This window comes from Molossus molossus, unplaced genomic scaffold (assembly GCF_014108415.1).
Source record: "Molossus molossus isolate mMolMol1 unplaced genomic scaffold, mMolMol1.p scaffold_m16_p_11, whole genome shotgun sequence".
NCBI classification, from domain to species: Eukaryota; Metazoa; Chordata; class Mammalia; order Chiroptera; family Molossidae; genus Molossus; species Molossus molossus.
This window is the reverse complement of record NW_023425346.1, coordinates 53,647,263-53,658,775: the sequence shown is the minus strand read 5'-3', so window position 1 is coordinate 53,658,775 and position 11,513 is coordinate 53,647,263. Positions and strand designations below refer to the sequence as shown.

General features: G+C 45.4%; 1 protein-coding gene across 5 annotated transcripts in view; it reads left to right on the top strand.

Annotated features, from left to right (window-relative positions):
- The first annotated feature begins 577 nt into the window (after positions 1-577).
- Positions 578-11,513, top strand: part of SPATS2L (spermatogenesis associated serine rich 2 like) — a 159,378-nt gene continuing 148,442 nt past the window's right edge. The window contains exon 1 of one of the 5 annotated variants that reach the window (XM_036254037.1): positions 578-999. The gene's annotated coding sequence lies outside the window, so the exon portion shown is untranslated. Of the gene's footprint in view, positions 1,000-1,280; positions 1,309-1,601; positions 1,643-2,343; positions 2,378-11,513 lie in introns of those variants that run through there. The other 4 variants (XM_036254042.1, XM_036254040.1, XM_036254039.1 and 1 more) reach the window with 4 other exon arrangements.

Sequence of the window (11,513 nt, the reverse complement as noted above, 5' to 3'; positions counted from 1 at the left end):
CCACCATTTACTAGCTAAATAACTTACCTCTCTGTGCCTCAGTTTCTTTATCTGTAAAAATGGATAAAAATAGTACATACCTACCTAAAAACATTGTTTGAAGTATTAAATCAAGTTTATACTATAAAGCACTTACAAGTGCTTGTTAAATAAATTATATGATCCATACACCCACCCAGTATCCACCACCACCACCACAAGTCAGGTTAAGAAAATGTATTCCTTTACTTTTAACCCCTCTATTTCTTATTACGTCGGTGCTTTGTCAACTGGGGCACATTATTTTAGCAGATTTGAACTTTGCCAGAAAGGTGCTTGTGTTTTATTTCAAATTATGATTCCTAAACATCAGGTGATATACCATTCTGCTGTACACTCAGGGACTCCTAAGAGTTTGGAGTGTGAGGAGCATAGCCAACTCTGATCTGATATTTGTAAGGGGCTTTGACACCCAAAGAGCCGCTGAGAAACAGTTATTGGTATTCAGAAAAAAGGGAGGCTAAGAAGTCATCCTTAAAAAACAAAACAAAACAAAACAAAAAAAAACTGAATTGAAGAGTTGACTGCATTTCACTCTACTGCCTTTGGAAGAGGTGTGTTATCTAAAGTACTTCCATCATGAATAATGATTGAGAAGCTGCGTCTACTCTCCCGACTACTGTACTCCTAGGCAGAAACCCATGGGCTCATGCCCATGTGTCGATCTGGATCTTGGTTATCACAACACGTTTAGAGCCATCCATCTTCCAGATGCCCGGTGTGAACAGGCAGCGAAAGGAAGGGGGGCCGGAACACGCCGGGTTGGCGGGGTTTCTAAGGTCGGACCGAGCCCCAGTACTTTTCCCGCGCCTAGTTCTTCAGATCTTTTCGACACCCGCTCCCTTTGTTTACGTTTTGAGCTTGGCTCAGCACCAGAAAGCATTACTACCTGCTAACGGCAGAAGCATCTGACATCTGCAGGCAGCGCTGGGGGCGGGGGAGCAAAGTTCATTCTCCCGGGTATGGGAGGATGCCTCTCCTGCAACACGTGTCGGTCGTGACAAAATCTTTCAATTACAGGGACAGTTTAAGTGAGGCGGAGGTTTGGGGAAAGGCGAGGAGGTTGGTGTGGGGCAAGCAGGCAAAGTGCGGAAGCCGTACGGGGATCCTTCTAGAAAGTGGGGTGGGAAAGGAGCTGGGGAGGCGTGTGGAGGGAAGGGATCTGTGTCAGAACGTGCGTGTGAGCGGATACAAAACCCGAGCGAGGCGTGAGCAGCGCTGTGTGTGCGAGCGGAGCGAGGGGCGCCGGCTCGGGGAGTGCGCGCCTGGGTGAGTGACACTGAGGGGCGGGCTGGCCGGCGGGCCAGCGGGCGGGGGCAGCCTGCGAGGGGCGGGAGCGTCCCTGCGCGGAGCCGGCCGCCCCGGAGTTGTGTGAGCGAAGGAATCCAGTCGGGGGCCGAGCAGGCTGCGCCCTCCGCCGCGAGCGCCGGCTGCGCGGGGCAAGCTCCGGACGGCGCGCGGCCCAGCAGCGGCTCCTGTTCGGCCCACCCTCGGCGCTGCAGGGGCCGCCACCGCCGCTGAACCTCCCCCCGCGACCGCGACCGCTCCCCCGATCCCGGTCCCCAGTCCGGGACAGAGTGCCAGGCGATCGGCCGGCAGAGAGGTAAGCTCGGGACCCCTGGCCACCGCCGCCCGGAGTCCCCTCCCCGCCCGCCGGGCCCGAACCGGGGACCCAGGACTCGGACGGACGCGGCGGGGCCTGCGCAGCCGGGACGGTGGCTCGGTCTGGGTCCTACGTTCCGCAGCCCGAGCCGCCCAGTCTCCGCCGCCTCTCGGGGCGCTGGGTGTGGCCCCCGCTCGGGCCGACGCCGGCTGGCGGCGCGGACCGGACGCGGAGGTCGCCGTCCTTCCTTTCTCCCTCCGGCGCGATCGAGCCGGCGGGCGGGAGGAGGCGCCGGGTCCGCTGCCCCTTTGCGCGCCCTGGGAGAGCTTGTGGCCGCCGCGCTCCGACGTGGACCCGCCCGCTCCGGACCGGAATCGGCGGCGGTCCCCGGTCTGCCGTCCCCGGCGGAGCGCCCGCTGCACTGGCCGAGCGGAGTGCGACCCAACCCCCCGCAGCCCTCGCTGCGGGCCGAGGGGCTCCCGCCCCAGCGGGACCTCCCTGCCTGCGGCCGTGGCCCCGCGCCCTGGGCGCCGGTGGGAGCGGGATGCAGCGGCCCCTCGTGCCCGAGAACTTGCCGTGGCCGGGTGACGGGAGCAGACGCCGAGCGACCCGGCCGCGGGACGAAGCGGTTGCACCGCGATTTCTAGGCGGGTGGACCCGGAGTCCGCAGGCGGCGGCCCGGGCTCAGGACTGTGCAACGGACGAAGAAGCCCCAGGACAGCGGTTGTTTCCGAGGTGCGGGGAGGGTTCGCCCCGCTCTCTCCACGCTGGACGCCCGCTCGCTCGCACTCTCCTGCTCGCTCGCACTCTGTCCGATTGTTAGTAATTACTGCGCACGTAGGAGGTGGAGGGCTGAGACTTGACCTGGACAGGGATGCGACGAAGCCTCCCATCTTCACGAGTGGAGGTTTCATGTTCTCGGGGGAGAAGGGGGGGGGGTGTTGGTGTGTGTTTGTGAACTTCACAAGCTTTCAATTCCCAGCATTCCTGGTTTTAGTGGATGCCAAGGTTTGGGGGACCTAACACTGTCATGATTCTTTTTGTACAGCATTTTCCTTTGAGTATATTACAGAATCTGTGGCTTGAGAACTAGTGAACTTCAAACACAGCCTTTCTTTCCATAAAATATTTTGTACTAGTTCCACTTGGTTATTTAAAAATTTTTTGAAGGTTGTTATAGAAACTTTCACCCATCCCTTTGCAAGTAAGGAAAAAACAAACAAACAAAACGACTCAAATTTAAAAACCTATGCCGAGGAAGAGGCTTTATGCCAGGATTTAAACGAGTAAGGTCGTGTGACCTTTATGACATATTTTAGTTTGTCTTAAAGGAATGATTCATTGCCATTCTGATTGATTGTTTTCTAGAGATAACGCAGATTGCAATATGGCAGGGGGGAAAAGGATAGGAAGTCAGAAATTGCTTCATTAAGGAAAAAAAAAAGAATATTCAAGTAATGAAGCCAGTTATTTTGAAAGATGCTCTGAAAATAAAGACTAAAGTTACCTTTTGGGTAAAGTATTTCATTGGTCTTAGAAATTTGTATCACATAACCAGAAAGCAGTGTGTTGTGTGGATGGGGGCAATTTTATCAAGTAACTAGTGTCTAACAATACCTGTGTATGATAGCATTTGTTGGAGCTTTAACTAGGGGGAATCAGTTTTGGGAACGGTTTTCTATTTGGACAAGGCATTTACTGCTGCAGTCTCTAATTAGAGTTTTGGATTAAACTCAAGCTTTGTTAAAATCTATTTAATGGAGCAGCAGGACAAAAAGCACGTACAAGTCTGTATCTTTGTGGCTTTAAAGACAGACACACAAACTAGACTGGCCCCAAAGATAATTTGCATAAAAAATACAATCACTTGAATACAGAGAATATTTAAGAGGTTAGTAAAAACTCAACATTTGGGAAAGGAGTATATTAAAAGGCAATTTTCTTTTTCTTTAATCCCTGCCTCTGAAAATATTAAATGATTTCCTAGGAACCAACTCAGTTTAATATACTTATTTGGATAGGTAAAATTATTAAGACTCCTTTTGTACTCATTTTGTTTTAGGGAGGTTCCTAATGCAAGTCCTCGTGATAGTTCTGTGCTCCCACTGATTTTCAAGTGGTCATTGTGGGTACAGGTGTCTATGGGCTGTGAAGCTGCTTTGCCATCTCTGAAATGATCAGGGAAAGGAAATGCTTGGGCCACATCATTAGGGTCTTTGAAGTACTGCCAATCAGAAGCAGTTCGTAGGGCAGTTTTGCTGGGCAAATAGAAATACTTTTCCATCAGAAGTTAACCTTGAGATATGGCTCAATTTTGGTCCTAAGTTCTATCAGTTTCTCTGTCTCTGATCATAGAATTGTGCTGTCATGAACAACGAATATTCATTTATGGCTTTTGTGTTGAAGGTGCTTAAGTGGTCTTCATTCTGCCACCTTTACACTACTTTAATGAGGTGAGCCAGGACAGGAACTTCTGGTTTTGTATGATAAAATGGAAGACTTTGAGGTTGCTCATGGTAAGATCTAAAGCTACTACCACCTGTCTCACCATATGATAAGAATAGGGTGGGCTCTGTGTGCATTCAACAGATACTGCTTACTCACTGCTCCATAGTACTTGTTTACTAGTCATCTTCTGTAGACCCCGTTACTGTAATTTGATTGTGACAATTGAATCATATGACTGCTATAATATTTGTACACAGAACAGGAGCTTTTATAAGCATGACATAGTACATGAGGGCAGAAATATAATATGACAGAGTGATGGAGTCTGTTTATTGATCTCCACATGATTGTGCATAATTCAACTAATCAATCCATTCTATCACTGTTCTGTCTTACCGTGTAATCACACAATTAAAATATGATTTTTATGATACAAACAGTTAATGACCCAGTACACATAATTATAGGAGAAAAACAAACCTTTCTTTCTCTTCCCATTTTTGAAGTAGTCGCCATGAAGGTGTTATTTCCTTGACACATCAAAATGGCTATTTTGGAGTTGTGATGCTTGTTATGTAAATAGGCCATATGTTGAATTTCTACAGAACGTTATGCGTTCAGTGTTGTGGTACTGGACAGGATCGGCTAAGTACCATATCTAAGAAAAATAGTCTGTATTTCTCTCTACTCTTTATATCATTTCCATTACCTTTGTTTAATAGTATTTTCTAATAAAACATTCTTAAATGTGATGGTGTAATCTGCCTTACATCATACAAATCTTTAGTGCTGACACAGACTCCATATTGATTTATGCACCTGTTTAACACTTTTCAAAGTGGATGTCCTGCTGTCAGGCTAAAAGGCCTCCTGCCTCATAACAAACTTCATATTCTCTGCTAAACCTTTTCCTTTTACAACGAAAAAACTTACCTTTTTTTGATAGTCTTAGCATTTTCTTCATCACCCAGACTTGAGACCATTCCCTGACTCCTCTCTTTTTTTCCTTCAGTAAAACTATGCATCAAGTCCTGTTCACTCTTCCTTTGTAACAGTTTCTCTGAGCCAGCCCCCACATTTCCTCCTTATTCCTCAACTTTCCTGTAGAGCCCAGGCCCTCCTATGTTCTAAGATGCTTATAGTCTCCTGCATCCTGGCCTCTGTAATTGAATTTGCCCCCTCTGCGTGCTTCCACCACATCAATCTTCCTAAAACTCTTCTCCAAGGAATGTCTCATGGGGAGGCTGTGTTCAAGTCAGGTTTATCTGATTCTAAAGCTAGTGCTCTTTCTACTAGTTAAAATGCTTTCCATGCCCACCCCCAAATTGCCTTTGACATAAAGTCTAACCCCTCAACCTTTTTAAAAATATTTTTTCTTTATTGATTTTAGAGAGAGAGGAAGGTAGAGGGAGAAAGACAGAAACATCGATGAGAGAGAACATTGATTGGCCGCCTCCTGCGTGCCCCCAACTGGGGATTGGACCCACAACCTAGGCATGTGCCCTGACCAGGAATCGAACTGATGACCTCTTGGTACATGGGTCAATGCTCAACCAGTGAGCCATACCGGCCAGGCTCAACCTATTTTAATGTACCTCATGTCTTGCCCAAATTTAACTTACCAAATTTATTTTATACTTCTCTCCAACATGAACCTTTAGTCCTACTGCCCTTTGAAGATGGACATAAAGCTTTTGTTTATGATCTACATTTTATTTGTTTATGTAGGAGAGAGAGAAAGGGGCGGAGGGAGTTGTTGTTCCACTCATTTATTCATTCATTGGTTGATTCTGGTATGTGCCCTGACTGAAAAATCAAACCCACAGCCTTGGCATATTTGGGACGACGCTCTAACCAATTGAACTACCGGGCTTGGGCCATGATCTGCTTTTTAGAATGCCTTTCCTTTTTCTTCTGAACTAATCACCATCTTTAAGTTCAAGTCCGCCAGGCCTATTCATGTTACCCTCATGGGTTTTTCTCTCTGCCCTTTTGTCGGCATCACAGACCATCAGATGCTCTCCTATACTATTGTGTTCTTCATTGTGGCTTTCCTAACTAGATTCCAAGTTCCTTGAGGGCACTGATGTACCTTGTACAGTATCTTTGAGTCATTTACAGGCCCTTGGGCATAGCAAGCACTTGACAGACAGAAGGGCGACTTTTTTTTTAATGATGGGATTTGATATTGCCTGTGTACTGCTCACCATTGTGTCCCCAGAGCCTAACTAGAAGCTTGACACCTAGTCCTGACCTCAGTAAATATTTGTTAACATAGAAATTAATGTTGACATTGGATCAAAGGGACAGACAGACATTTGAAGAAAGCACTTGTCAAGGAGTTTTTGCCATTTTTCTTCAGTGGTTCTAATCATCTGTGAGGATTCTGAGGCCTGGCATTTTCCAGAGTCGAGATGACGATGGAGGCTGGCGGTTGTGAGTTAGAATCAAGGAGGTTGTCATTATTTTAAGGTGGAGTGATGAGTAGCATTAGTGAGCAAAAATAAAAGCATGCTGGTCTATGCCAGTATTTTATACATAAAACAGTTAGACTAGAGTAATCAGTTATATAAAAGTTCAGCTAATTGGCCCTAAAATCCCGGACTGTATTGCAGGGCTACCCAACCTTTTCATTTAAAAGCTTCCTTGTAACATTAAAAAAAAAAAGTTATCTGGGGGATCTATTTGGGGATGAAAGTTGAGGTGAGGAAGAGATGCCACACCCATCCTATTGTATTCAGGACAAAATCCAATTCTTTAAACTGTTAGTAAGATTCATTTGGTACAAGGCACTGTTTCTGCCAGGAAGGAGTTTGTAGTCAAGCAGGAGAAATAACATGTATCCCAGAAACAAAGGTTTAAGAGAGCTCAGGAGGGGAAATTTTCTTCTCTTGATGGGGCGGAGGGGTATGTGGCAGGGGCCTGCCTAAAGTGATCATCGTTTGAGCTGATTATTGAAAGGATTTGGGTAAGACTTTAATAGCTGTTATTGGAAATACAAGGGTACAGGAATGGTGGCAAGGCTGGGGCAGCGCAGGGCAGGCGTTCTAGGTTTTTTGACTCTAACCTCAGTAGTATGCCAGGGCTCTTCTGGGCGTTGGTGGTCTACAATGCTCAATAATGAAACTTTAAGGATATACAAGAATTCCTTTTGGTGCCAAGTGCTGAACTGGCTGTGACATAAAGCGCAAAATAGGTCTTGTAAGCAATATAACCAGTGCATTCCTGGGTAGCATCCAACTTGCTTAGAATGTTCAAAAGGGCCCCTTGCATTTAGAAACACCACTGAAGGTTGAAACCTTCGTGGTAATGTAAATAGGGAATATCTGCCTGATTGTGCTCCCAAGTAGCCAGCCATCTGTGGACACTGCCCAGTGCACCTAGCAGAATTCAATAAGTGGGTAAACTATATAGAAATATATAGAACCCTACTTGTGAGTCTGTAAATCACAAGTTTCATGGACTATAAAACTAGGACCGATGGGTATAAGTTTCAGGGAGACAGATTTGGGATCAGTGTAAGGAAAGTAGTACCATTGTGGATTGTACTATTTCATAAGATGTAAGTCCTCCATGACTAAATGCATTCGAGCATAGACTATACCATAGGCAATGTCTCATTTTAAATACATGCATTATCTCCTTTCTTTCTCAAAGCAGTGCTTTGAAGTATATATGCTAATTACTTCCATTTTACTGAAGAGCAATACTGAAGCCTAGACTGGCAAGTTACGAATAAGTTGCAGAGCAGGTATCTAACCCAGGCAGTTTTAAGGCAGAGCCTGAATATGTACTGGATAAAGAAAGGTACAAACATTGGGCCCTTCGTAACATAGGATTGATTCTTCAGTTCTCCTTAGGGATCAAGATGCTAATTGTTGCAAAGACTGATTCATTACCAGCACATCCAGTTCCTAGAAAATCAGAACAAAGTGAATACAATTATCATCATCATCATGATAGTTAACACTTATTGATCATCTCATTTAAACCTTAAATGATCTTGCAAGGTAGGGATTATGTACCCTCTTATGAAGGGGACACTGAAACTCAGGTAAGGCACATGACCTGGTCGAATCTGCAGAGTTGAAAAGTGGCAGATGAATGCGTTTGGTGTCTGACCCAAACTGTTTTCTTAACCTACCCTGTGAGATAATGAATGATGACATTGAGAATATTTACCTATCAGTTCAGCCCTGGACACCAACCAATCAGAGAGGCCACCAGCTGTAAACAGCCACTGTGACTCTCCTGGATGATGACTATTACCTGAGGTGATGTTTAGGTGAAGCAAAGGTGTGTGCAAGGCTTGGTAATATTCCAAGACTGCAGGTCTGGAGCTCCATAAAGCTAGTAACTTCTTTCTATGTTCAGCATGTACCGGATTTTATACATGATACGTAGCACTGTTAAAGAGAAAAATGCCTTCATGTATAATTATATTTCACTTATATTTCTAAGCAAGGAAAAATAATTTTGCAATGGTAATGTTATTTCTTCCTTAGAAATAACAGGCTCTTCTTCCCCACTCCTTTCTTTCCCTGTACCCTCTTCCAATCTGAAGCTAATTTCTCGGAGCATCCCCTTTTGCTTCCTTAAGGATTTTGCTTCATTACATTTCTTTTCAGGGTCCCAACTAACCTTTTCTCTTCTGTAAAAACAGAAGACAAGACAGACAAAAATCTCCTTGGCTCCTTCTCCCTGGTCTGGTTACGTTCCAGAAGGAAGCTCCTTGAAAGACAGGTCCTTGTGCAATACTTGCTTCTTCCTACCTACTCTTTCTCTCCAACCCTCTACAATCCGGTCCTCATAATGGCCACCTCTGTCCTTCAAACCACCAGATCCATTGCCAAGGATTCTCCTCAAATTCTTGACCTGTGTTGGTATTAACGATCTCTCTCTGCCTCTTGAAACTTTGCCCGTCTGTTTTCTGAGTCATTCCTTTCTCCTGTTTTTTCCTGTTGCCCAGTATTCTGTATTAGACTTCTCTGCAGGTTCCTCTCCTCAGCATCCTCTAGGATTCATTCTTCAACCCTCTTCTCACTCTTCACATTTGCCTTGGGCAATTCAGCCACTGTTTTCTTCTGCTACCACCTGTGTGCCATTGATTCCTTACTCTGCACTTCCAGTCCTGAACTCTTCTAACCTTACTCCAGGAATCTTAAACTCAGCAAGTTCAAAACCCCACTTCCACAACCAGCATATTCCTTCTGTGTTCTCTACCTTAACTAATGGAACCCACATCACCAACTTTAAAATCTGGGAGTCGTTCTAGATTCCTTGCTCTTTCTCAGTTCCTATGTTTCATTGATCACCTAGCCCTGTAGAAACCATCGTTCAAACTGTCTTGAAACTGCTCTCACCTCTCTAGACCATTGCCACCATCATTGCCGTGGCTCAGGCCCTCGTCATCCCTCTTGAGGATTACTGCAGTAGCCTCGTAACTGGTCTCTCTGCCTTCTGCCTGGCCTGCCTCCAATCCAATCGCCACACTGCTGCCTTTCCAAAAGGCAAATTTGATCATGAATCTGCTGCTTAAAATCCTTCAACAGAGTCACTGCTTCTCCAGGATAAAATCGAAACTCTCTAGCGAAGTACGAAAGCTCCATTGTGAGTTGAGTTCTCTCTTTGGGTGTGTATCAAAGTCTTCTCTAATGATTCTTGTTCCCACTGTCTGCCCCTGCCTGTATCATCCTTACTAAAGGATGTGAGTCATTACAGGATCTGGTTACTGAGCCCTTGAAATACAGCTAGTCCAAATTGAGATATGCTGCAAATGTAATATACACCATGGGTTCAAAGACTTTATATGCAAAAAAAGAATGTGAAATAGCTCATTAACAAATTTTAATATTGATTACATGTTGGAATAGTAATATCTTGGATATAGTGGGTTAAATAAAATACATTATTAAAATAATGTCACATGTTTCTTTTTACTTATTTTTTTAGCTTGACTGCTAGAATATTTTAAATGACCTGTGTGGCTCACATGACAGTCATACTGGACAACATTGTTATAGAGCATCTCATTCCCAGGAGATGCAGCTACAAGAGCCAAGCCCATGAGCTTTTTGAATGATTGAGTCAGCCCGACAGGTATAGAGAAGTAGCGATTGCTCAGTTTCTTAAACCCAGACCTATAAAGTTCTTTAGATCAGATTCAGAATCTGAGAGACAGATTGTGAAAGCGACAGGCAGGAGTCATGCATACAGTACTCAGAGTACTGAAATCACTGTTAAAGCACATCTGTCTCCCCGGTCACTGTCAGCAGAGGGAAGCAGGGTTACTTGTGTCCGAGAGGAAGGATTTGAGACAGACAGGAGGAGCAAGGAAGGGCAAGTTGAGTCACAGTCCATGGAAGCCTCCTACCCGGGAGGCACCAGGCAGAATGCTGAGAGCCAGGCCTGTTTCTCTGAGTTCTCCATCCTGCCATTGATCCTTCCCACTGGGCTAAGTCTTGGCTCCCCCATTGTCTGGGTCTAAGATTCTGAGCAGGTCAGTGAATCAGTGGGTCTTGAGCCTCAACAATATGTACATCCCAGAGCCATTGTGCTTCAAACAAAATGACATGCCAAACCACTGGTAAGTGTCTACAGAAGTTAGCTATGCTTATGATCCTGAGGGCAGGGAGCTGTGCATCAGTTAGCCCAAAGGCTTGGAGGACAGGCATATGGGCTGTCAGAAAGACCCAGAAGATATTTGTGGCCTACAAGATATGCAGAGCTTTATGTTTTTACAGTGCAAGAACCAACCAGTGATTGGAAACCAGAGCTTATCACTTTGGAGCAGGAAGGGGAAGTCTGGAGGTGAGGGGAAGAAACCATGACTATCAAGAGAAAGGTTCAGCAGGATCAGTTCCAGTGAAGTCTGATAGGCAGCATGACTCAGCACATTCTCTGGGCAGATTGTGTGCTGTGTTCTGTTGAACCCTTGCCTTCTGAGAAGAATCCCTCTGAGCAGTTATTTTGTTTGCTTTTACATATTAAGCATTAGTATAAGATTCTGCTAAAGGGAAAGATTCTTGTGCTCAAAAGTATGAAAGTCATACATCTGTAGAAAATGGCCTGAGAAAGTGGTGGCCACCCTGGTATGATTATTTTCCCCCACTTGCAGGATCTGGGAGGCTTCCAGCTCCCTTAGTGACTGTCCATCCAACTGACCATGCAGTTTTTCTTCAGACGATTTACCCGGGAAGCCATAACTCAGCCTCATTCTTGGTTAACCAAATTTTCACTTTGTACCTCATGTTCCATTTTGTCTCCCACATTCCCAAATCTCTGCTTTGAGTTCTTGTGTAGGAATCCCAAATTGCTTTGGGTAAGTGCGCTACCATATATCTCCAAGCCTTCTTAGGACAGTAGTCTTGTCTCTGAGCTACAAGACCTAGGGTGAGTCCCTGCTGCTTCCTTGCCTGGATAC